The 26,756-nt window shown below is 38.3% G+C and overlaps 1 protein-coding gene across 3 annotated transcripts in view; it reads right to left on the bottom strand.

The window, feature by feature from the left end:
- Positions 1–26,756, bottom strand: part of kcnh7b (potassium channel, voltage gated eag related subfamily H, member 7b) — a 92,856-nt gene that overhangs the window by 53,826 nt on the left and 12,274 nt on the right. For 2 of the 3 annotated variants that reach the window (XM_077536188.1, XM_077536187.1), the window contains exon 3: positions 22,801–22,944. The exons of the other annotated variant lie outside the window; for it this stretch is intronic. The gene's annotated coding sequence lies outside the window, so the exon portion shown is untranslated. The remainder of the gene's footprint in view (positions 1–22,800; positions 22,945–26,756) is intronic. 3 annotated transcript variants of the gene reach the window in all.

Here is a 26,756-nt window from a genome sequence, read left to right as displayed (position 1 = left end):
CTCTGAGGTGTCAAGCCGGTCGACACTTTATTTTATTTTTTTATTTTTGCACATGCTGCAATTTTAGGTACGCCTGCACAGTTAAATAAGAGCTGTATCAGAAATTCTGCTCACCAAGAGGTGTTTCCAATATTTGACTGACTGTACCTAATGAGGGCTGTGTGACTCACACAGCACTCCAGAAATGTACAAGTACTGTTACACCATGTGACAAGTGCAAAGGATGAATGGGCTATTCCTACTCAACTGGTATGACGGCTCACCCAAATGGTGATATTGTCACAAAATAAATCATGCAATGTTTATTGCTTTGTTATCAGTGTACATGAGTTAGATGACACTAAATCTAAAAGCATTAGATTTTTTTTGTTATATGTTCAGAAAGTAAACGGTAATATGTCAAAAATAGATCTTTGCTGACATCTGGTGGTCGGTAAGGAAAATTACACTATTCATTCCATAACTGGCTCATAATTATCATCCATCCATCCATCCATTTTCTTGACCGCTTTTTCCTCACAAAAGGTCGCGGGGGTGCTGGAGCCTATCTCAGCTGGCTTTGGGCAGGAGGCCGGGTACACCCTGGACTGGTTGCCAGCCAATCGCAGGGCTCATAATTATCAGAATGTGCTTAATATTAAATATATTGGTTTGTCAGTCAATGTTATTTTTTGTATCATATAATACGGTAGCAGTAATAAATTAGTTCTAATTATTAGTTATTAACATTTTAACAAAAACATTTTAATTTACATTTGTAACCTGTATAAAAATATTTTCTAATAAAATATTATTATTATTATTATTATTATTATTATTACTATCATGCCTGAGGTTCTACACATGACTGACAAAAAACAAATATATACTGTACTATGATAATACATGAGTAAAATAATAGAGTATTAAAATATTAAGATATGAATAATTAGCATAATCTCCTTTATTTAAACATTCATTAGTCAAAATAATAATTATTAAACATTTATTATTATCATTGTTAATATTATGGAATTTCTTTTATCATTTCTTTAAATTAAAATGTTTGTTTTATTTGTTTTTTTTATTTTGCTTTCTTCACCTTGTTGATGGTGTTTAGATTTACAAAGTATCGGTACATACTGACATGTAATGTTGATGTTGAAAACTAAAACTCTAGCAATGAGTAATATTTTGTTCTCTTTTTAAAAGTATATTTTAAAATCCATGCACAACTTGGTTGATGGTGACCAGAGACATCTGATAGATAAAAACGTCTGATAACGTCTCCTGCATGATCCTGATTGCACGTCCCTCAATGATAAGAGTTGCTTAAATAAGTGAAATGGAAAATACATATTTATGACGGCAGATATAGCGTTATTGTACCGGAAGTGGCTGGCTCCAAGGAAGCAGGAGATTGAAAACAATGCCTGGTTGAAGCAGTCAGATTGTAACCAGAAGGGGTCAGTGTTGACCAAGTTATGGCACACCAAACGTTTTGATGTCTCTATTAATGCCTCACATTCAATTGACTGCCCTCTTGAAAGTGCAATTATGGAATATCAAATTGGAATTTTCTTTAGACATTTTTCTAACCCACAAATCTCACCATCAACAAGAATCTTGTATATTAGTTTACATTAATAATGCCAAAAATAGAGGGGAAAAAAGTCCAACTTAGACAATAAGGGTTTTGACAATTTTTTTTTTTTGTACAGATGATTTTTTTTTTCTTTTAACCACTGATTTCTGTGGTTCGAAATTATAAAAGTACAAACCCTGGTATCTGTGTATATTTTTATATTTGTGGATTTTTAGTCTACTTTGCTGTTACAATTTGACTAGCTAACAATTAAATTTACCGCCTAATGCCAAACGGTCAATTCAATGACTTAATATCTTGGTGCGCACATTTTATTTTATTTTTTTTGCCAATGTGTGATGTCATGTTAGCTTGTACTAGCGTATTATTTGGGCTAGTATGCTAGCTAATACTATTGGGGGGTCTCATGTGAAGATGGTTTGTATTGAATGATTCATCTACTGAATACAGTCGTTTATGTGACACGGGTTCATGTTTGTGTACATGCATGTTATTGATACTTTATATCCACATATGAAAGAGGCCTGAGTCAGATTTAAAAAAAAGAAAAGAAAAAAAAAGCAGAATTGCGCTGTTTGCATTAACATGAATGAAATAATCAGTACATGTCACATATGGGCAAAAAAAAAAAAAAAAAAGAAGAAAGAAACAGACCTGCAGTATGAACATTCCCTTAGCAAACTAAGAACCATAAGAATGGACTACTTAAGGGGACAATATAACAAAAAATGTGAGAGCAAGGTCAATAGTTTTATTTCTGTTTTTCATTTATACTGTAGCCTACACAATTCCCTCAAGCATTTTTGACAAAATTGTAGATGTGGAAAATTGATTTGTCTTCAGACAGCGTGAGAGTACATTGCTGGCTCCAGGATAGATTTGTGTGTCAACTTCAGTTGGAATCGGCAATCGCTTCAAATGAGCAAATAGGAGAAATTGAAGCAATTGAGGATGATGAGTGTTTGCTTTCAAAAATAACACAGGCGCGATCGCACTTGTGGGACAGTCTGTAAGGGCCGTTTGACCAAATAGTTCTTCACTGTCAAAGGGTTTAAAAGACAGATGGACGGACAAGACAGATAAATATTGAATATTGACGAATGGATGGACTAACTGTCAGTTGAATAGAAAAATGTGTATTAGGCTAGAGATTTTTTACAGGGCTGATACAATTAGTAGTCAAGGACGCAGATAACTATTTGTAGACAATATTCATTTTGTAAAAGGGAAAATATCAGCATCAAAATTTAAAAAAATACAAACTCCAGCTTTTAATTTTTTATTTTTTTATTCAACAACTTTCAAGGTTCGTTAAAAAAAGTTTAAAAAAAAATCTTATTCAATAGACATGTTTGTTTTAAAAATCTAACAACAATTTCAAAATAATTTAAAAAATACAAACTTCAGCTTTTATGTATTTATTTATTTATTTATTTATTTATTTAATTCAACAACTTTCAAGGTTCGTTAAAAAAAGTTTTAAAAAAAAATGTTATTCGTGTTTGTTTTAAAAATCAAACAAAAATTTCAAGTATCTGCCAGGGGCAGTAGCACGTTTTCAAAAGTTAAATAAAAACTTAATAGCTCCCTATTGTTTTCTACAGTAAAAAAGTTTTCCAAAATTTAAAAATATTTGAAGTACTGTATTAAAATTGTACTTATCTTAGTTTTCATTTCAAATAAAATGTCAGCATTATCTCTAGAAATGTAAATTAGATCTGTGAAAATGGATTGTGTAATCGGGCAGATGATTATTCAAAATGGCCGATGCCGATATTCGTCAAAACGCTAAATATTGGCACCGATAGTCGGCCCAGCCGATAATCAGTCTATCCCTAGCAGATGGACTGACAAATGTGAGGACAGAATGTCAATTGACAGACGTCTGGTTGGACAAGCCACCAGACGGCCGGACAGAAAGACGGACGGCTAGCGAGACGACGATCCTTGAAGCTCGTCTGCGATGAGGGAAGGCGGACAGTGTTAAAAGTCATCCTTAAGTGTGGCAGGGGCTGGGGGAAAAGTAGTTCTTGGCGCCACACCTATGTAACATTCATACCGCCTAAATTATGAATCACAGTAAGGAGAGCTGTGTTCAAAGTTGATGAATATTTAAAGGATGGAGTATACAGATCATCATATTGACAGAGCGGGAATATTAATGTCCTCCTCCCTGAGTCTGATTAGGGGTTAAGGCGAATGCAAACTGCATAATTCATTCTCATTCTCGCGCTTTTCTACCTTCTGATTGGGCTCATCGTCTCAGGTGTCGCAATTTTGTTGGGAGCCGTCGGACTTGGTGGACATTTGGATTTGCTGACCGTGAATCCTGAGCGCGGCGGCCCGTTTCGGTTAGCTAGCTGGTTAGCCGGTCTAGCCTGTGCAGGTGAGAATGTCTCACAGCGAAGAAATCAATATGATGTAAATTATTAAGAGCTCAGGAATGCATCTGACCCCTACTGTCTTGCAGCAGGCTGGGCTCTGAAGGCTGGCAGGTGGACGCGAGCGCCGGCTCCCCCCCCCTCTAACACTCATTAGTGGCTGGGAGCCGAGGCTCCTTGCGAGTGGAAAGGCAAGGATCACAGCGGGGAAGTGATGGCCCAGGCCTCTCGCAGCCCGGCTCAGCCTTCGCTCAGACTCTGCCAGCCTCTCCCTGGAAGCTCATTAGTAAGTGCACTGATGCATAAGAGCTCGTCATTAGCGGCGTATCCCCACCCCACCCCAACCCGTATTTCATCTACGTCCCCCCGCCGACACCGTGTCTGATCCTCAAGACCGGTGGCAGTGCTGGTCTGAAAAAGAGAAATCCACTTTACCGCCGTCTCGACATATGCTTATGTTACCGTTTCTTTAAAAGGTGCCTTCCCCGTCATAATCCATTTTTCCTTCCCCCCCACTGTTTTATGCATAACGTGTCAAAATGAGCCTGTGTGACGTTTATGCAGTTTGTGGAGTGGATGCAACAGGCTTGCAAAATTCTCTGAGTGGAATTCGTCACCATTGTGACGTCAGATCATTACCATGGTCAACAACAAATTTATTGTCCAAGGTTTTTTTTTTTTTTTTTTTGGATGATCCATTGGTTGTGCTCAGTCAGGTCAATTTTATGAACAAGGACTACGGTTGTTTGTTTTGCATGTTTATACACGTATTTTTATTTTCATTTTGTTGAACCTGTCAGATGAAAAACATTAGCAAAAATCAACCGTAGCGTCGCAAAAGTGTAATCGACTTAGTAAGAAAATAAAAACTTAGCATAAAAACCTAACCTGAACAAGACAAATCGAGGTCACTTTGGATTCAGCAATGCAAAATTGTCCTCAATAAGCAGGAAAAACATGATCAACTTACACTTTTTTTTTCTTTTTTTTTTTGGGGGGGGGTATGTTAACCATTGTTATTCAAATACGCATGTTACGACAATATGAGTCACGAAGGGTACATTTGGAGTCGGTTCAATTCAGCGCGATTACGAGTTGATTCGATTTGGTACGGTTGTAGCTTTTTGTCATGTTTAATGTGTAACAACATAAAATATCTCCAAAGCTCAAACTAGTCAAGTAAATTAATTTCAAAGAAACACAAAAAACACGAGCAACATCAAACCGATTTATACTTGGTGTGCATCTCGAATAAAAAACGATTCAATGTCTATCTCAATTTATGGGGTATTCAGGAACGGTATATTTAAAAAAAAATAAAATATATATATAGTTATGTAATTTTATTTTATGAGGACTACAGATGGAAACTAGCATTGTGCTAAATCTGGTGCAGCCATCTTTTTAATGTTACTGCACACTGTCCGTTTAATAAACTAAACTTCAAACTTCAAACAATTCCATTCAGTTCAGTTAAATGCTGATTTTCCAAATTCCGAAACACCCCTAATATATATGTATGATATACATTGAGACTCAGCATAACCATTGAGGTGGTGCAAGTGTTGCTGGGTAGAATTCCGTGATTTTTCAAAGGAACCAACACAAGTTGCCCACATATCGGGAACGAACAAATCAGAGGAAAGATGTTTCCCATAAGGAGAATCGAGACCCAATCGGAGTAAACCTTATTTACATATTGAACTTTTTTTTTTTAGGAAAGGCCGTTCAAAATAATATTTATTTCTGACCAATGCAAATTACTTGGAAAAAGGGGCATCATTCTCATTTCCAATCCAAATTATCTTGCAAACCCGATAAAAGGATATCATAGATGACATAAATATCTATTTTTAAATGATAAAGGAGACCTTTAATAAAAAAGGTGGCGGGATGAGGAAGTGTTGTGTCAATTTGGAGTCCTCGAAATTGAGTCCACATATAGCTTTGCAAACCACAGAGTAAACATTAGTTCTTGACCAAGACTTTGGCTCAGTGCCCCTTTTCCTTCCACCGTGCTTGGGTTTGATCTGGGGTATTTGCTTTTGCTGGCGGCCAGATCCCCTCAGCACCTGATAGCCGCCCAAGCTCGGAGTAAATAAGATCCCGGGCCCAGGTCTCTTTTGGGGCTGCTGGGTAAATAAGCTCTCTGGTGTGTGTTAGCGTGCCTGGCAGCAGGGTGAGCACTGGTGTGGAGGCCTCCAGAGACATCCCTTCTACACTTCTATATCTGCTTTATTCACACTGCTATCACACATTCGCTCGCGCACACACTCACAGTATATGATCAGATTTAACCGCGAATCAATTTTTTACAAAATCAAAAAAATAAATAAAACGACTCACGCTGGCTACAACATTAGGTACATAGTTGAGGTTGTAGTTTTCAGTGCTGTACTGTCACAATATATTGGACCTGTAGCTAAATGAATGGTTTTTTTTTTTGGTAGAATTCGGTTTCAGTTGTTTTATTATTGTTACTCGAGGGCCTTGAAAGGTTTGGGGTTCGAATCTGGGCTCTGGCTTTCTGTTTTATCTAAACCAGGGGTGTCAAACATACGGCCCGCGGGCTGGATCAGGCCCGCAAATGGGTTTAATCCGGCCCGCGAGATGATTTTGTAAAGTAAAAAGAACAAAACAAAACACATTATAATGTCAGACTAATTAATCAGCCAACCACACCCAAAACATACAGATTTGTAATTTCACAAGCAGTCCTCAGATGAGCAATGCAACTTGTACGGGGAATCGTCGTCCTGGATGTCATTATTTTACACTCAACTTAAACTGCGGTTTGGTTAGTTATTATTATTTTTTAACATATACATTAAAATTGTATTTAACACATATAGTAAATGTGTTAAATATGACACAAATTCAATTACTGGTAACACAAATAGATATGACAAGGATTAACGTCCTTATACCATCATTAACTGCGCCATGCAATGCATTCTGGGAACAATATATATGCAAAACAGGTAGATTTAACACGTCCGGAAGGTATACAAGCAAAGTGTTGCCACATTCCATTTGCATTCGTGTTATTTTTCGGAACAATATGATGACAGTTGAGCTCCGTAATTTAGGGCTGGTCCACAAAAATATGCGTATAAATTACGGCAATTGTTTTTAAGTTATATACCGCTATTTTCCCAATACGGCCCACTTGATAATATATTTGCAGCCCCTGAGCTAACATGAGTTTGACACCCCTGTTCTCAACTACTCTCACACTACAAAAGCACTGTTCAATATTTTAATGCTGTTGTACCTAATAAAGTGTCTTGCAAGATGCTCACGCTCATTCATTCATTTTTTTTTTCACGTGCGGGTGGACATGAACCACTAATAGAATGCAAAGTAATTAAAAGTGTTGGAACATCACGTAGGACAAAGCTCTCGTCTCGGAGGAACACTTTGGCATTTAGTACGTCTCTTAATGTCAGAAAGATAAATGATAATGATAGCACCTGTAATGACGTGATTGTGTTGCTGATGGTAATCTTCCAAGCCCACAAACAAATGGATTTCATATACGACGGAAAGATTAAACAATTTACCACCTGATGTCTCCATGACTTATTAAAACAAAGAGTGGTCACGGGGGACCAGCAAAATATTGTTGTGTTTATATTGCTCAAGGTACATAATGTGTTGCAACCACAACAGTGTACTGTGAGTGTTCCTATAACGTTTTACAGCAAAACAGTATCATTCTGTCGAAACCGATTTCATGGATTGTAGAGTGACAAAATCCACGTTTGAGTATTTATTCAATATGACTGATGGCCACCTTCCAGGCATTGTACTACTTATTTCTATTACTACTGACACTTTTGATGATATATGATATATGATATATGATATGATATATGATATATGATATATGATATATGATATGATACATGGCGGGAATCTGACTATTGCACAATTCGATTCAGATTTTTGGGTCTGCAATTCGCTTCAGACTCAATTTTCGATTCAAAACAATTTGATTGACAATGTTTACAGATTTAATCTATGGATGCAAGGAATCGTCATGATCTACTCCAGTCTGCTTGCAAAACAGAATGACAAATGGAGACAATAGTGTCTTCTTTTTTTTTTTTAATTTACATTTATTAAGTTTTGAAATGTAAGGAAAGTGCCTCATAACTGCTATTCTGTAGCTAGCTATGTATTTTATAGCTTATATAGTATAAAAATGAATAAAATCGAATTTTTGATCATTTTACTGATTCTGAATCATAGTAAATGAGAATCTTCCTCAAAAAATAAATAAACACACACACACACACACACATACATATATATATATATATATATATATATATACATATATATACATATATATATATATATATATATATATATATATATATATATATATATATATATATATATGATTGTATTGTTGTACCTAATGTTGTGGCCGAGTGGATCAACTGTTGACATAACAGATAAGCAGATTGGTCCCACGGTGTCACTCAGCCACCGTAACGAGGGATTTGCCTTTGTGAAAGTTGACTGAGTCAAATCTCGTCATCTTAATGTGATGTGGCGCAAGCCATGCTGGATGCACTGCTGCCAATTAATCCAGGTTGCAACTCTCAGACTCCTGCTGGACCGATTCACATCCACTGTTGATAGTTTTTGGCTCTGGGAACCTACAACCTTCCTTGTTCGAGCCAAAACCCCCCCACAAGAAACCCACCACCTCTTCCTGCCCCATCATATTGTTTCTTGATTGCCGGCAATTAGCTAAAGCAGGCGGGCCGAGAAACGACAAGACGGGGGCACGGCTATTGCAAACGCACGTGCGTTATTGGCTCACACGCCCGCTGAAAGCCCCTACAATGTTTGTTAACCCTGAGGGTCAACACTGATTCACTAGCGCAGGAAGGAAAACAAGATTTATGTAGCACAAATCAATAGCCGCTCCGACTTTTACCACTGCGGAGTGCAAAAAGCAGGCACTTCTCCCTATCCGTCTAACGTGACACTAATGTGTTTTTATTTCTGTTTAACCCGGCAAATGATGAATCGGTCGGAGGCAGACAGTGAGAGGCAGGCCGGCCCTTGATTGGTGGGGGAACACGAGGCAACACGCGGAGGCTGACGCGGCGGCGTGTCGCGAAGGCAATGGCCGATCAGTCTTTAGGCATCCTGCTGGGAGTTGTTTATCCGCCCTTTGAATGCAAACAGCAATTTACGTCCCAGCGTCTGACAGTGAATCAAATAAACTAATGACGGCGTTCTTAAGTGCTGATCCCATTCAGCGCCGCCTTAAGTAAATTAGACCCAATTCACTTCGCTCGAGTTCTTTTCCTCCAGGCGGTTCATTCACTAAGGTCCCTCTTTATTCTCTGGCGTTATGGTGTGAATGCTGAAAGGCAAGCATTCACGCTAACGCTGTTGTGCATCAATTCACAAAAAGGAGTAAATGCCGGCAGTCAAGCATTTACGCTACGACTATTGTGTGATTTTTTTTTTTGTCTTTAAGAATTTGCACATTCACAATAACATTAGTGTGAATGCTAATGGTGCTGCACACAATTAGTAAGCACACAATTCCACATTAAAAATTGATGAATTGGCTAATGATAAGTAAAATAACACACTTTACATGGAGGGCTGGGCGATAATGATTATTTTGATTTATATTGTAATCATGATTAATTAACATGATTATCGGTATTCATTCATTTCAAAACGTCAACAACCAGAAAATAAATCAATAACATAGTTAAATGATTATATACTGTATTAAAAAAAATAGCTATTTAAAAAATAAATAAATAAATGTTCCTGTTGTGCACACCTTGGTTTCTTAGGGGCAGTGTGCTGCAACACAATTCAACAATAATAAAAGTAGTAATATATACAAGTATAGACTTGGCGGGACAAGGTACTAGTTGTAATTTACAAAAAAAAAAATGGGCAGGAGTTAATGAGTTGCTAATGAAATGCTTTGCATTTTTTAATTAATTTACTCTTATTTTGAAAAGAAAATATACCGTTACTGTCACCATCCAACATGAAATGCTAATGCCACCTACTGGCAGAAAAATGACCTCAAAACAACTCAATGTTTTACTCTGTATAGTATATATTTTTAACTTCAAATAACGTCATGAATTACTACAAAATTATGGTATCAATGACCAACAGATACCATATTTGTATTAGGTAAACATATTTGGCCACTTTTATGTTAACGAGTGTATACATTTTTTTTAATTATTATTCTTCATTGAGAACAAATATAAAATGTGTGATTCATTTGCAATTAATCGTGAGTTAACTATAAAAATTATACAATTAATTACGATTAAAAAAAAGGAATCATCTGACGGCCCTAAAGTGCTACTTTAAATACTATATTCATTTGAGGTAATATTATCAAGAACACAATGAAAAAGTAATTCCATGTTATTAAATTATACGGAACAAGTATCGTTCAAGCATATTTCAGAAACCGTGGATCACATTTGCTTGAACTGTTAAAGACATATTTTGAAATGCTATTGAAAAACTTCTGTGGCATTTATTTAGTTACATCATCACTGCCAATTTGAGTCACCTAGTATTCTAAAATGGGAAACGTTCTGAGTGCTACTTCAGTATCACAAAATGTGTGTCTCGGATCGGTCGATACCAGCTTAATTTTTTGGATTGGTCAGGAAATAAATTGGTAGCTTCAATCTTCACTAGTAACAAATCTATTTTTTCCAAGTAAGGAGTAGTAATGACAGATTAAATGCAACACAGACGTCTGAAAAATCTACTCGAGTTCAGTTAGTTCTCTAGCCAGTAACAAGCTCCTTCAGTCCTGTGTTTGATGTCAGCATGGCTTGCGATTTCAGTTTCCTTGTCAGCCCAACACTAAAGGACGCACACCTGGCGGGAACACGCTGCCCAGTTAATGCACGTACAGTCGGGAGCCTCCTTTTACAAGCTGGCAGGCCAATAATGTAAAAAGTGTTTCATGTCTCCCCTGCTTACGCTGCTTAGAGGAGCAAATTGGAAAGTGACGAGAGTGACAAGTCGTGTTGCGCGAGCATTGAGCAGCAGCCACAATAGACGAGCCGAGCCGGCTGCCAAGCTCTATTTCAAGGGTTGCGTTCCAATTGATTAGGGTGCTTGTGAAACAAACGGCGCCGACACAAGCGCGACGACGGCCATGGCAACTGCCGGGCACCGTGCCAGCGACTCGGTCTTTTGCTCGCAGCGCTCTCACTTACTCTCTAATTCACACATTAGTGACACATTAAGGACACCCACAATGTGGCCACCGGGAGTACCATTGCCCGTGATGTGTGTGAGTGTGTTTGTATGCGCGTGTGTATTTGCATGTTTGACTTATAATCAATTCCAGGACCCACCAAACCTTCTTTGCAAAATTCTTGGCATTTCAAGGTATTCCTGGAGGAATACTTGATCCAGTGCCAGCATGTACTCAGTAACACGACACGGACGTTTGACAATGTGGAACACAGGAGAGGCGACAAGTCCAATATGATCGTCTGTTTGTATTATAAAAGGGTGGCACGGTGTACTTTTCGGATTATACGTCGCTCCGGATTATAAGTCGCACCAGCCAAAAAATGCATAATTAAAAAGGAAAAAACATATATAAGTCGCACTGGAGTATAATTCGCATTTTTCTGGCTAATTTATATGGTAAAATCCAACACCAAAAACATACGCCATCTTGAAAGGCAATTTAAAATAAAAATAAAATAGAGAACAACAGGCTGAATAAGTGTACGGTATACTAACGTTACATGCCTGACATGCCTGGTAATGTCAGTAACGACGTAACATATTAAGAGTTGGAGGCGGAGTGTTGAAGCACGGAGCCAAAGGCTGGCTGCCGTTTTATTGACATCAGCTTCTGAGGTCTTAACAGCAACTCCCCACTCAGCTAGAAGCTAACAGGCTAACTCCCCTTTTCCACATAACAAAACCAAAACGAAATCAAAAATGGATGTTTAAAAATCGATTCGGCTGCCCATTGAATCGATTCGAGAATTGCGAGCTGTAGTATCGCGATATATTGCCGAATAGATTTTTTTTTAACACCCCTAGTATATATACTGCATTATATATAAATACAGTGTATACAGGATAACTTCTGTGCGTAAATGTTATAGTTTTGGATTTTTCATTATAGTTAGTTTTTATTTCATGTTGATTTTATTTTATTTTTTTTAAATTGTGTTACTTTTAATTGGTTTTAAGCAGATTTGTTAGTTTTCATTAGAATAGATTTGGTCAAAAAAGCTTTAATTTAATTTCTTAGTTTTAGTATTAACTGTATTTGTATTATTATGAATATTTGTACTGTATTTTGTTAGTTTTCATTAACTATAATAACCTTACTACACACAAACACACTTACCTAATTAAACAGTATATTGTGTGACGACAAGTGTACCAAATGTTGTGTCTGGTATGTTAACGTGCATGCGCGTTAACGGTGTCATATTGTCTGTGTCGATCACCCAGCAATCCCCCCCCCCCCCTTTACCACAAGGTGAAGATGACGATCGCTTGAACAGTCTGAGTGCGGGTCATTGTTGTGGAAAAATGAAAGCATATGCACAATTTGCATTTTAATGAGCGAGCCAGCGCGTATAAAACAAACTGTTGAACAGCAACTCTCACAAATAAAGCTTAATTAAAGCAATCGGATGTATCATCAACACGTACTCAGCCGCATTCGTAGATCATTTATTTCATCAGAAACACTTGAAGGTGCTTTTATTTTGGCGGTGCTTGTTCGTAATATGCAGGGACGCACCATTCCGTTATTTTGCAGATAAGCTTTGATTGTGACATACTTGCGTAAGTCAGTCAAGCGTAAAATGTATGCATGGCCGATTGCGAAGGCCTGTGCCAAACAAAATGCTGTTCAATTAAAAGGGAAGTCATGCTATACTATATAATGGAGGATAACTGTGCATATATAAAGTGACAGAAAGGCATGATGGCTCATTCAGTCCTGCTATGTAATTTACTTAATGCGTTTCCCCGTGCTCTTTAAAACACTTGCCCATTCAAATTTGCCATCATAATCTCCGTGACAGAGGACATTAATTATGTTGGTTGGCTGATTGCTGTTTCTTCACAACATCTTTGATTAAAATTTCACACGTTGTAATGATGTGCTTCAGCGTTAGAAGCTGTGAAATATACTAAGCTTGTGAGTGCGTCTGCGTTATTGTTTGGAGGTTTCGCCAGCATGGGCAGAATGGAAGGAATTAGTGATTACGATTTTAAAACACGTATATATATGTTTTTGTATTCTATTGGGTAATGGTTAATAAACCAATAGAGTGGTGCCCTCAGTTGCTAGTTTGACTAGGTATCTTTCCCCATTGAAATGTATTGCAATGCCATTAATTCTCTCCAAAAAACCTTAACAATTTTGTCGTGTAATTGCACGTGAATGCTGGAATGCTGAATGAAAAACATGAACCAGAATAATGTGGAAAGATTTAGAACGATGTGGAACGATATTGGCGAAAATTTGTGATGTGGGAATTTTTGGAATGTTAAAAAATTGTTCCCAATGTGATTTGAATGCGCTGAACAATTTGAATTTCAAAATGGAAGGACTATGCTATGTTGTGTGTGTAATTAGGAATAAATGTTTTGGGTGAAAATGTGGAATTGGGGATTTAATCACCATTTTGTACCACCTTTTTATGACACACTGTGACTATTTCAAGAAATACAAATAGCACGAAGAAGACATATTAAGGGGCTTGAAGAAATGCTTTACTGTATTTACATTTACATAGCAATATATTTTAGCTAGTTGTTCATTAGCATTCTGTGCAAATGAGGGCTGCAACAAATGCAGTAACTTCTCTCTAGACATGTGGGCTTAAATTTCATGTTTGGGAAGTTTAATTAAGCAATAGATTATGTTTTGAAAGGAACGTTCACTTTAATGAATCCCAAAAGAGCACAGATAAACACTGCGATGGTATCAAAGCATTCATCTCTTTAATGGATGTGAAAATTGGGGATGCAAATAGCTTGGTGCCTTAGTTTTACTGCTCGTGGGAATAGTAACGTGACACTTATGTAACCTACATGATACATAAACTTTTAATTTTTCACTAATGGCTGGCCAATTTAAGGACACAACATGAAATACTGTAAACTTTCATTTTAATTAAACTTGATCAGCAGCAATAAATACGGCTATTTTAAAGCAACACTGTTGTAATTAAAGCCTAAAATTCAGCTTTGCAATCTTGTCAATATGGCAAGTAATAAGTAGAACGGCATTTCTGCTGTTGCCATGGAGACCCCAGATTGCCTTCTGGAGGAGTATATAATATTGTTAGGCTAGCCTGGACATCTCTCATTTGGTGTTATATGTAATAAAATGAAATTAATAATAAACTAAAAAAAGAAAGAAGGTGTGGCAGAGCACTATTTGATCTCAATGAAGCCCCTCAACTCACTTCAACATAGTTCCTTGGCAACAAGATGCCACTACAAGGTACGTCAAATGACCATTGTCTAAATGAAGCTCCTCAACTCACTTCCTCATAAATCCTTGTGGCACCAACAAGCTACTGTATGTCAAGCAGTACTTTGACTGCTTCGGCTTGAGCATAAAAATGCCGAATAACGGAGGATGGGTTCCAAAAAAAAAAAAAAAAAAAAAAAAAAAAGATTTGTCAAATGTGTGAAGTTGCAAATGTCAAACGGTAAATATGCAGGGGTTCACTATACGCACATTTCAAACGGATTCAAAACATCTTTTCCGATTCCCATCTTACGATAGAGCGAGCCAAGTTTGAAGGTAAATATATGGCAGTCTGTCCTGTGAGCTTTTTTTTTTTTTTTCGAAAGGATGTTTGGCCGTGCCTCTCTATTGTGCAGCGGTGAAAGCACTCCAGAGCCAGTGAACCCTGGCGCACGGTGTGATGGAGGAGTGCTACGTGCCCGACTCTCCCCTCCGCAAAGCCGGCTGTTGTTTATCCCCGTAATGTCCATTTTATTGGGAATCTCAGCGAGCCTTCACACTACCCGCTGTGCTCAGCAGTGTGGAGAAGCCAGCGCCGGCAGAGTGGTGGTCAGTGCCTGTCAATCACCATCACAAGGATCAGTTGGCAGCCATCAAGACGGAGACGCCGCACCAATATGTTGCCCGTCTTCCATCTTTTTGTGTTTGCGCTAACCCAACAGGACGCCGTACTGCCGGCTAGCCGTTCCCTTTTGATCATATTTAACATATTGTCGAGAACCTGAGGAACAGATGCAACGCTGGTGTTCGAAATGAGGACAAAATGCATTATTTTGATGCCCAAGGGAGACCGCATGCCGTTGTCTTTGTATTGGAGCCTATAAAGAGGAGGCCGGCGCCGGTGAAGAGAGCAGTCAGGGGTGATCAAACGAAACATGACAATACACTGCCGTCGCTGTAAAACAAACACCAGACATTGATTTTATCACCTTTACCGACACCCACGGATCAACATGCGTCGTGTTTACCCGACGCGGAGTAAACAGCACTTGGGCCGGACACTTCTTATCTGCATTTCATTTGCCGCCTTGCCCCCGGTATATGTTCGTCTCTGACCCGTTCCCGCGGATAATTTCCTCCATCGCATTCAGAGCGGAGCCTCCGACAGTCGGCTTCATTACAGCCAATATCTTAAATCACCTCTCGTGTGTTTCCCAACAGTTTGGGGCCCGGTCTCCTCTGAACGGCGGTCATTTAGATGTTCCTGCGCTGATTGCGAGTGCAGGTGGTAATACATTAAGGGACTGAGACAGCCAGTGGCACAGCGCTTGAAAGACCTTTAGCCATTTGCGCTAAGTTTCCACTCATATTCGGAGGCATGCCTTCTAATTAGGGAAATGGTTTTGACTATGGCCATATTCATATGGGACGGCTCACTTTAAGTTGTCCAACAAGGTTATTTTACATCACATATACTCTAGCGGGTCAATAGATGATGGCGAGGTCGAGGGAATTTCAAGAAGAAATTGTACATTAATGAAAGCAGAGAATGGCTACGCCGAAGATTTGCGATGGGGTTACTGCTTCAACCCCCCCTTCTCTCATAGTTTTTAGGTGGACCTCACGAGAGGTGACACATAAAATATAATCGAACATGCACCACTTTGTGACACGGGCTGATTTTTGACTAAGTACAAAAAAAAAAATAATAATAATAATTTTTACTCATTTGAAAGGCTTATTATTGAATGTAAAAGACTTGCTCTGGCCAAACTGGCCCTGTCAGGCAAATTTGAAATCTGAATGGTTAAAGAAACAGTCCTGTTGTTGGCCAGCATTCCTGACTTTGAAGGCCTTGGGCACATTACATTGACATGGCAACACAGAGACTGAAATCTGATTGGATGAAAACACAATAAATATGCATGCACCAGAAAGAGTGCAGCAAAGAGAAACACTACAAAAATGAAGACAGTTGACTGTTGGGAATAAATTGCTAAAAATGCACAGAACAAATATTAGCATTTAGGTTGTAAATGTTGGTCAGTGCATGTATCAAAAGCTATTATCTTGGTCCAAATGGAACCAAATGGAGCAGCAGAATGTTAAGACACAAAATGAAGAAAACTGCCGCATGTCAAAAAATATCAAACTCATCAGCAAATGTGCAAAACGGTTTTAGATTGGATATGAAGACCTATTGTGAGAGATAACAGCAACATTTTTAGCCCATCCCAAATTGACACTACAGAGCAACTGATTCTCTTTCTTTCAAAGAAGAAGAAGAAAAAAAGTCACTCTATTTGAATCACAGTGAGTTTTACCACTCGATGATGAGCTCTTCTTGCAGGTAAAGCTTCAAAAAGCCCCCTGGTCCATTTCCATTCTAGCTTCCAGCGGTGTGAGTGCTATGACAGCCTCTTGGGGCGAAGGGATTATCAAGATCAGGCCTCCCCCAGCTCTACGCCTCTGGCCTAGCCCGTCAAGCTGGCCCAGTCGGTGCCACAAGCGCCCCCCCCCCCCCCCCCCAACCCCCCAACCCCCCCTGGTGCCTTACAGAAGAGCCCACCAGGCGCACAGAGAGCAAAGAGGCACCGGGGACCCCTCTAATTGTCCATGCTCTGGGCAGCTCTCGGGCAAGCCAGCTTAAAGAAGGCTGCACGGTCTCCAGGCTGTTCCATCGCTCGGCGTTCCGAGATGCTACGGACGATACATCTGCTCTCGGGCTTTATGTTTCGAAAGCTGCCTCACACTGAAGATGGAAATGGGAGGAATGTTTTTGTATTCATGAAACGGTGCCCAGTTTAGCCAAGGCTAAAGCTACAGCAGGGTCACGTTTCCTATGTGTTAAATGAGTTTATTAGATAAGTGACTTAAATGTGAGGTGATACATGTTTTAAAATCCTTTTCAGACACAGCCTGCTTTTAAATGAAACACATTTACTTTGTTGATAAATCTTTGTATGTTTTAGGGCTCAAACTCCCAAAATCTTGATTTGCTATCCGTGCTAACGGCAGCGAATGACTTCCAAATGAATTCAAATCTAGTCCAACAAATGAATCCAATTTGATCAAAATGGTAAATAGAGAGCACTTATATCGCGCACGGTGCCTAAAGCCTTTTACAAAGCCTGACGAAACTTATCTACTGAACCGGAGAGTACAGCGACTGAAACTCTGGGAAAGTTTTGCTTTTGTAGTTTAAAATGGCCTATTCTATCCTGGATGCCACCAAAGGTAGAATCCAGTCCAATTGGTGTTGGGAAGAATAAATAATAAAACCTCGTTGCCGCGAACAAACTGCATCAGATAGCTAAGCTAGCAAGCTAGCTGGGCAGATGGTATTTGATGGGCTGATGCTAGCTTCCCACGCTCTTCGTTTGTTTCCATGCGTGATGGATGGATAGATGATGGCTGGATGGATGGATGGATAGATAGAGAGATGGATGGATGGATGGATGGATGGATAGATAGATAGATAGATAGATGGATGGATAGATAGAGAGATGGATGGATGGATGGCTAGATAGATAGATAGAGAGATGGATGGATAGATAGAGAGATGGATGGATGGATGGCTAGATAGATAGATAGAGTTGTCTTAACAAAGGTACAATGTATGATACAGGTCTCATACCGGATACCATAAAATTGTGTACCTAATGTTGTGGCCTGCAAGTGTATATAATCTATAATCGTGCGCATGTAAAATTAGCATAATAATTGGTACATTAGTGCTGTAAGTACAGCCTGTAATGAAAGCGTTTTAAGCCTTCACGCGTGCTTTGTCATTGCAATGTATTCTCTATACAGGGAGTCTTGGAGCTGGTGAAATGAGGCTGCGTTTAGCCTAGCAATGGATGCTGGATGAGGACTGACAAGGCCAACCATACAAAGGAAGGGCCAGACGCTTGTCTTGCAACAGGAGGAGGGGGGGGAGGGAGGAAAAAAAAAAAAAGTGGAGCCGCACCAGGATTCCCATTCATCCTTGGATTGCCGTCCGCCGCTTGTTGCACCTGTCTTTCTTCAACTCGCCTGCATACGAGCTATCCCCGAGGATGCGCAGGCGAGGTGGCCATCACGCTTGACAAGCGCATGGAATGATTTCAAGAAAGAATGATATCGTTTATAGAGTTGAAAATCACGAGGCGGCGGCGTGACAAGACAGCTGCGGCAATCTGAATGCATGATCAGCCAAATGGAACTAAAAGCAATTATGCACCACAATAACATTTATGTATGCATAAAGTTTTAAAGATTGACAAATGATTGTAATTACCGCGTACGCTTCAGCTCGGCATTAGCGACATCGTATTGCGCAAGCTCCTTAGCCATCCAATTAAAGTCATTTCCTTTTTCCCAAAGCAACATTGACAACGTTATGTGCAATACATGAGTGTGTTTTTGTGTGCGTGCGAGATTTTAACAATTTATAGGTGAAAAAAAGACGTATGAAAAAAAAAATAGGCAATGAGCTGTTTTTGCAATATAAGGTTTCACTTAACTGTTTACTCTCAGAAATAAGATCTTTTGTGAGCTTTTTTTTTTTTTTTAGTAAAACTGATCTGCGATGAGTGAGGTGAGGGTTGTTTTGTGTCAGATTTTAGGGTGAGTCTTTTTTTTTTTTTTTGGTGTTTCTGTGTGAGTGTGATTTAGAGTTTCTTTCTTTTGTGAGACAGTTTTATTGGGGTCCTGTGAGAGATGTTTTCGGTTTTATTGGGGTCTGCGTGTGAGAGAGCTTTTTGGTTCAAGTAGAAGTGTGTGAGAATTTTTTATTTTTTTTTTTGCGTAAGAGTTTTTGTTTTAGTTTTTTGATGTAATTTTTTGTGCGTAAAGAGAAGTTTCTGTGATTGTGAGATTTTTTTTTGTGTGTGTGAGAGATTTCTGGTGCGTATATATTTTAGGTGAGTGGGTTTTTTGTGGGAGAGGTATATGTAACAGAATTTTTAGTGTGTGAAGGTTTTTTGGGGGGGTGTTTGTGAGCGGTTTATTGCTGTGTGCGTGCATGTGTGAGAGAGTTTGATGTGTTGCACAGAGACTTCTTTTGTTGTTGAGAAAAATAAACTGTCTTTTAGTGTATGTGAGAGTTGTCTCTATTTTTCTGTGAGAGGTGTTTATTATGTATTTAAATGTGTTGTATAAGAGTTTTTGTAGTGTATGAGAGTCATTTTTTACCTGTGAGAGATGCTCTTTGGTATGAGTGAGATGTTTTGCAATGTGAGTTTTTTGGTAAGTGTGAGTTGTATGAGAGGGTTTTTTGTTGTGGATTTTTTTTGGTGTGTGAGAGTTTTTATGTTGAGAGGTTTTGCAAATGTGATTTTTGCTGGAAGTGTGAATTGTTGTTACATGTGAGAGATTATCTGTTGTGTGCGAGTTTTTGGTACTTTTTTTTTCTGTTGCAGGAAAGTTGTTTTTAGTTGCGTGTGAGTTATTTTGTGTGAGATGTTTTTGTATTTCTGTCATGGGAGGGCTTTTTTGTGAGTTTGGCATGTGAGAGGATTTATTGTGCGTGCGAGAGGTAAATATTACCTTTGTCTTCTGGGGCGTATTGTTGAGGAACCTGCTTCTGATTGAAACGTGTCTTTGTTAATTGTTGCAAAACGCTTAAAAAAAAAAGAAAGGATAATCTCAGTTATTGGCGCGGTTATCCAATAGCAAGGAGAGTCAGACACTCGCACCTTACTCGATGAGGCACGGCAATTATTGCGCGGACATAATAAAAATCTCTTTTCATAAGGTCACTCCTAAAGTGTAATTAAAAACGGCATTATAGATTATTTTGACGGACGCAATTAAATGCAAAATGTAATTAAACCGGGCGCGAATAACCGTGTTGGTCAACAGCATTTGTTTTGAAAAGGGGATTTGCAAGTCCACCCCTCCAATGTGCAAAAGTGAAAATATGCTTTCATTTTTTCTTTTTTTTTTCCACTGCTCTTACTGAGTGAAAGTTTGAATGGGATTTAATGAAATCTTTATCAAGAGTGATAATTGTTAGTAAGAGCTTGATTTGAATTATTATCTTTCTCCATGTGCCGAATTAATGAATGGCTAGCATCGGCAATGAGCGGTTTGTAATTTTGTTAAATTGGCCGCCTTATCAGCAGTCAAAGACTCGGGATTATCAGCGTCCTGACCACTGTGCCAAATTCCTTGTGGATGTACGTCTGTTCCCTGCACAAAGCCAAAATGAGAGATAATAACGCAAGGTTAAACTCCACAATTTTCTCTTCAAAGATGTAAAGGAGAGCTCGCGCGCGAATGTGCCGCCGCTTTATGAGGGAAATCAGACCGGCGGGTCTGCGGGGCATTAACATCCACTTGACTTTGAGAGCAGCCAACACATACATGTGGCTGACACATCAACTGCGCTGATCTCTGCAATTGTGTCAGCTAGCTGAATTCAGATGATATGCTAATGACCGCGGAAAATATGTTGCCCTAGTTAGCGCGCAGGCCACTTGCATTTCGCAAATTCCATTTTCGGAGGTGCGCTGGCGTATTTCTGAAAATCACATTCATAATGTAATTGTCAAGAGGGGGGAAAGGCTACACTCAGGTAAAAGGTAAGAAAAAAAATGAAGGAAGACATTCTTTTGTAAATCAAATATGGGTGAGTGACACTGTAAAAAGGTGCTCTCTTGAGTGTGCATGTCATTAATCAACATGTGCTCCTGGGAATTTAGTAGGAAATCGTACTATAAAAAAAAAAAAAAAGAAAAGTGCAGCATTAGCTTAGTTCCGAATGGAATATTTTCAAGCTTGACTGTGCCTGGTTGCGCTCGGTGCGCACCAACAAACCCCCGCGGCAGTGCACTGGAAAGAAATGGGGAGATCTGTGGCAACGCACGCCGCAAACGGCGCACATGCTGAGCTGAAAGCATCCCGTCAGGCCGGAAAAAGAAGAAACGGCATTTGTCATGTTGGAGAGACGCTGTCTGCAGACTACTTTCAAAAAATCAATACAAAAGTACAACATTGTATCTTGAATCCAACAAACAAGCCAGTTTTGTATGAATCGTGACGCAATTATACTAAAACCTTGCTACATTCCTTTTAGAATGTTATTTTTGAATGTTTTCTGTATAAAATCATACCAAATCATCCTTTTTGATCGAACACTTTTAAATACGAACACCCCAAAAATTTTGTTTCAAATGACAACACTTACAATACCACACTAAATTGTTATTCTTACAACATATTTAAACACCTCACGTCATTTTTTTTTTTTTTTAACAAATGAAACTAAATCTTTGAGGCAGCATATGACTTTTAGAGTACATTTACAATAATTTTAAGTCAACAAATCATCGAAAATTTATGTAAGAGCATGTTATCTTCTTCGATGAGAAATAAACTAAATTATTGTAAGAGCAAATGTGAGAGAGCATGTTTTCTTAAAAATATATTTTAAAGTCAGTTTTCAAGCAATTTTAGCACATTTTTTTTTTTTTACAAATTCATACTCAATCCCACAGATGGCATGTGATTTGCATAAAGTACATTTAAAACCATTTTAAAGAAACTGCAAGCAGATGTAATTTCTCTCGTAATTACACCACATTTTTTGCGATGTTTGTAAAAAAAATAAAAATAAAAAAAATAAATGCAAAAACATTTTTAAGTAACCCTAAAAAATGATAAATTTCTACTACCATAATCTCTAGAATGACCCACCACCACCACTTTTTTTTTATTTTTTTTTTTTTTTTACAAAATCACACTAAATGTATATGTGCAAGCATGTAGTTCTTAAAATACTGCTGACAATTTAATTTTCTACTAATTGCTATATTTTTATTCTCCAAATTAATATTAAGACGTAATGTGAGTTTCATAAAGTACATGTTTTTGTTATCCCCAAAATATGTAAATTTTCTTCTAATTACAACAGTTACTTAATTTGAACAAAATATAAACTTAAATGAAAAATTAAAACACAAAGTAAGTCAATATAGCTACTAATTAGAGTTTGTTTTTGTTTGTTTCTTTTTAAATAAAAATGGAACAATAACAGTTTCAAAGTAGTTCATTTTGGGTTTATTTTCATGAAATCAATTTTTAAGCATTTAATTTAAAGTAATGAAAAAATAAGTGTGAGTAATTTTACCATTTTTTAAATAAAATGCAAGGGTAGATTGATGGATGGATAAATAGATAAGCATTATTATATTTAGATGTATTTGAGTACAATAAATAAATAAACCGTATACTCTTCACATTAAAATTAATCTCTTCTTCGTGCTGTCAGTGTTTTAAAGGAAAACATGCTTATATTGTCTGTAAAGACATAAAGTCAAGGGAAAAGACAAGCAAATAGAATCAATTAATCTTACATTCCATCAAAGGCCAGCCCATTTTGCATCCTCCAGACTTGGGAGGAGGAGGAGGAGGAGGGGGTGAGGATGTGGTGGGGGGGCCAGTTGAGGTTTGACATCCAAATGTGCGATTTCCTTTTGTTCCACAGTCTGCCATTGGGCCTGTGAACAGCAGAGGGCAGCTTGAATACATAAATAAAAATGGGATACGTGCATCTCTCTATCATCTAAAGTGTGCCTTCATTTACATGTGCGGCTTCCGAGCCCGCCCGCCTGTCAGTTTCAGGCCCCTGGGCACCGTGATCGCCATCAGCGCTATCAGAGAGAGTACACCAATGTAAAAAGAAGCGCACGTCATTGACGAACAACAAGCCTTGTACTGTTTGATGGGCCGCTGTCACTTCTGAAAGTCCGCCAAAAGCGAAACTCTTTTGTCATTTTTGCGTCGCACCGAGTCAAAAACCTCAAAGACAAACGCTCTGCTGTTTTTATTGTTAAACCTGTGTTCAGCCACCCCCCTACCCCCCTTCGTCTTTCCCCCTCCCTCCCCTTCGCCGCGGCTCAAGACGAATCTGCCAGCGTGTGCCCGTGCTCTTCATCACTGTCAGATGCCCCATGGTGGTCCTCCTCCTCCCTCTCAAAGTGGGCACCGACTGCTGGCTGGAATTATTCCTCACCTCCAAAAACTCTCCCCGCCGTTTCCAGATAAATGTGGCTGTAGTGGCCGAGGAGTGTTGCTCATCCATCTTTGCACTGTGGAGTGTTTGCTGAAGTAGACACGGGCTCTAATAAGCTACACAGTCAGTGTCAGGATGGCTGCTATTGACTGCACCGCCGCAGTGGAAAAATGGGAGACATGAGCATTTTTTTCTTTTTGGCTGTTTTTTTTTTTTTTTTATAAGCGCAATGCTCCTCAGCTCTGTACAAGATGCAATACGATTGAATAGACCACCAAAGTGAAAGCATAACTCAATTTTGCTTTGGTTAGCACGCAAGTGGACATAATTAAAGTCTACACACCCATGTTTAAAAGTTTTTATGATGACATTGAAATTACTAGCTTGAAATGCTAATACAGTATTTGCTAATACTTGCTTGGCTTTATAGTTCACATAAAACTATCTGACTAATTAGGGAGAAAAAAACAAACCATACACTCGACATAAAAAGTATATAATGCCGTTCAAATATGTCAGGTTTTGTGCTAAATCATTTCAACACATCAATGTGACCTACAACTAAGCCTGACCGATTAATTGGTCTGCCAATTTAATCTGCAAAAAAAAAAAAAATCAGCCCATTTTCTTTTTGAACACACAAGCACATTACATCATACGACAAAGATAATGACATTTAAAAATCTATCCATGCATTATCCATAACGCTCATCCTTCCCCTCAAAATATATAATCCGATTTTTGTAAATTTATCCATCACTTGTAATGCTAAACCAAATTCTGCTAAATTCATGTGAGAAAAATCTTTTTTTTTCAAAAGTAGTTAATTTTAAACAAATAAATAATTAATTACTATATCAATATTTAAGATCAGCATATAAAGGTGCTAAATGACTTCCTTCCTGTAAGTCTCCTCACACTAACAAAAAACAGCTGACATTTTGTATTATTTTTGCCAAATTGTTGCCGCTTTAGCTATATTGCACTTAGCAGCCAAGACATTCCTCGCTTACAGGGTCCACCCTCCCATCATTTTGTGTTTTATTTTTTTTTTCAAAATGTTGGTCACTTTCCAGATTCAATAATCTCACATCACTGACACAATAGAGAGACCCGATTATTCATGAAGCATGAATACATCAACACCGCGTGCAAATTACAAAACAAGTCTTTCCCTGTTGCACTTGCTCATTAGCTGTTGTTTGGCTAGTTCAATTAGTTGCGTTAAGAGGGCTCTCTTGATTAATAAGGCGCTATTTTGGTCACCACCAGGCCGACTGTTGATGTTAAAGGCTTACAAAGCATCGCCCGTATGACTTGTGTGTCTGCTGGGTGGATAACGCTATCGTCTGAGATTTACGTCAACACCTGCTGCTCAACAAGTTGTGCAGTCTTGTCAATTAAACAGGATGCATTGTTTGTTTGTTTGTTTGTTTGGCTTCACATTTATTGTCCTTAACTTCCAGGCCTGGTTTGAGCTTATTTTGTGGCCGTTGTCGGCCAAATATAGGCTGCAGTTTTTTGTTTTTTTTTAATCATTTCTTAATTCATTAAAATCACATTCCAGCCCCACACTGTGTTCCTTCTCATGGCTTGGCCACCAGGGAGCAGTATTATACAGACACACGAAAGAGAGCTTCACAACTCATTGATGAGATGCTGTAGTAGTCGTTTTTTTGGCAGAGGATAAAGAATATATGCCTGTGAGTATGATATTTTTATATTTTTATATTTTCTGCCTACTGCATCATTTGGATTCAAATATCTGTTATACTGTCCCCCCGCCTACTGCCCAGAGCCAGCTGAGATAGGCTCCAGCACCCCCCGCAACCGTTGTGAGGAATAAGCGGTCAAGAAAATGGATGGATGGATATCTGTTATAGCACCGCAACATCATTGCTATTCATTAGCCCATGGTGATTTCGATTTGCATTGATTATTAGCATTATGCTAACATACTTTCCAAAAGCAAAAGTTACATGGTTGTTTTAGCGTTGCGCAATTAATCACATTTTAATCCTGATCGTGATGACGGTTAAATTAACCTGATTGTTCGTAGGTAATATTTACGTTCATACGTATAGTGTAGTTTCTTAACCAGAAGTCATCTAGCCACCAGGGGGCGAGCACATGTTAAGGCTTGATTAAGATTTACTCAGTTAGCCCTTGGCAAATTTTTTATTAAAATCTGAAAACAGAAAATCACATTTTTTAAATGTTAAATCCAACCTATTTTAACAAAATGTTATGTTTCAATCCAATAAATAAGATATAATTCATGCGTTTTTAAAAAGGCACCACAATAGCACCAATAGGTCTGATAGCAAGCCACAAATTTATTGTTGATATATTTCAAGTTTTGAAGTTGGAAATCCCCAAATCAGACAAAAATCATCACCCTTCGGTAGTTACACCACATTTGCAATAACATAGCTTAACTGTTTCAAAAAAAAAAAAAAAAAGGATGTGATGTGTAAATAAATGGCCAACATGGAAGCTAGGTCATTAAATTAAATATCATTTTCATTCACTATGGAAAATGAATCAAATTAAAGGAACAGTAAGAAATATACCGTTTGATTTGCTCCTCAGCTCCTCCAGCAGTTGTTCGTTAACATGTTTTTATTGACAAGACAATTAAGCGTAAATTGCTGACCAGTAATTTAAGCGCGAGATGCTAATGCTAGCACAACATAACGTGTCACAGCTGCCATAGCAACAAAAAGCTTGTTCCCCTTTTTAAAATGTAATTCAAATACACCTGAGGCTGTTGCATTAAGGTACCATATTGTCACTACAAAGTTCATTAAATGAGAATAAGCACCTGCAATACAACTTGATTAGCTACAAAATGGAACGGTCTTCAATTATATGAAAAGCTTCTGTTGATCACGGGCGATATTCGTCTTCCCCTTTTCAGAGCAAAATCTTAGCCAGTCACGATTAATATGCATTTTCTTTAACTTGGCCAACTTCATTTTTGAAAATGGTTTTGTAATTAACAAGTACTGTAAGCCAAGCTTTAAGATGTCACATTTATTGTATTTTCATATCTCTGAAATTCAGTCCCTGAAACAGAATGATGTGTGTTTTATAGCAGCTGTGATAAGAGGCTTACGCCGCCAAAATCTCTATATAGATCATTTGACCAACGTCTTTGGTGGCCGCTCGTTAAATTGGTTTCACCCGCATATTTGGGCCTTATTTAAAAGATATCTTTGAATAATGGTAAGCAGTTTAGCTCATCTGAAAAGAGAAGGGTGATGCAAATGAACTCCATTTCACTCGCTTTTGTTT

This window comes from Festucalex cinctus, chromosome 11, assembly GCF_051991245.1.
Source record: "Festucalex cinctus isolate MCC-2025b chromosome 11, RoL_Fcin_1.0, whole genome shotgun sequence".
Taxonomy (NCBI): domain Eukaryota; kingdom Metazoa; phylum Chordata; class Actinopteri; order Syngnathiformes; family Syngnathidae; genus Festucalex; species Festucalex cinctus.
Note: the sequence above shows the minus strand (reverse complement) of the source record. Positions and strands in the feature narration are given on the sequence as shown.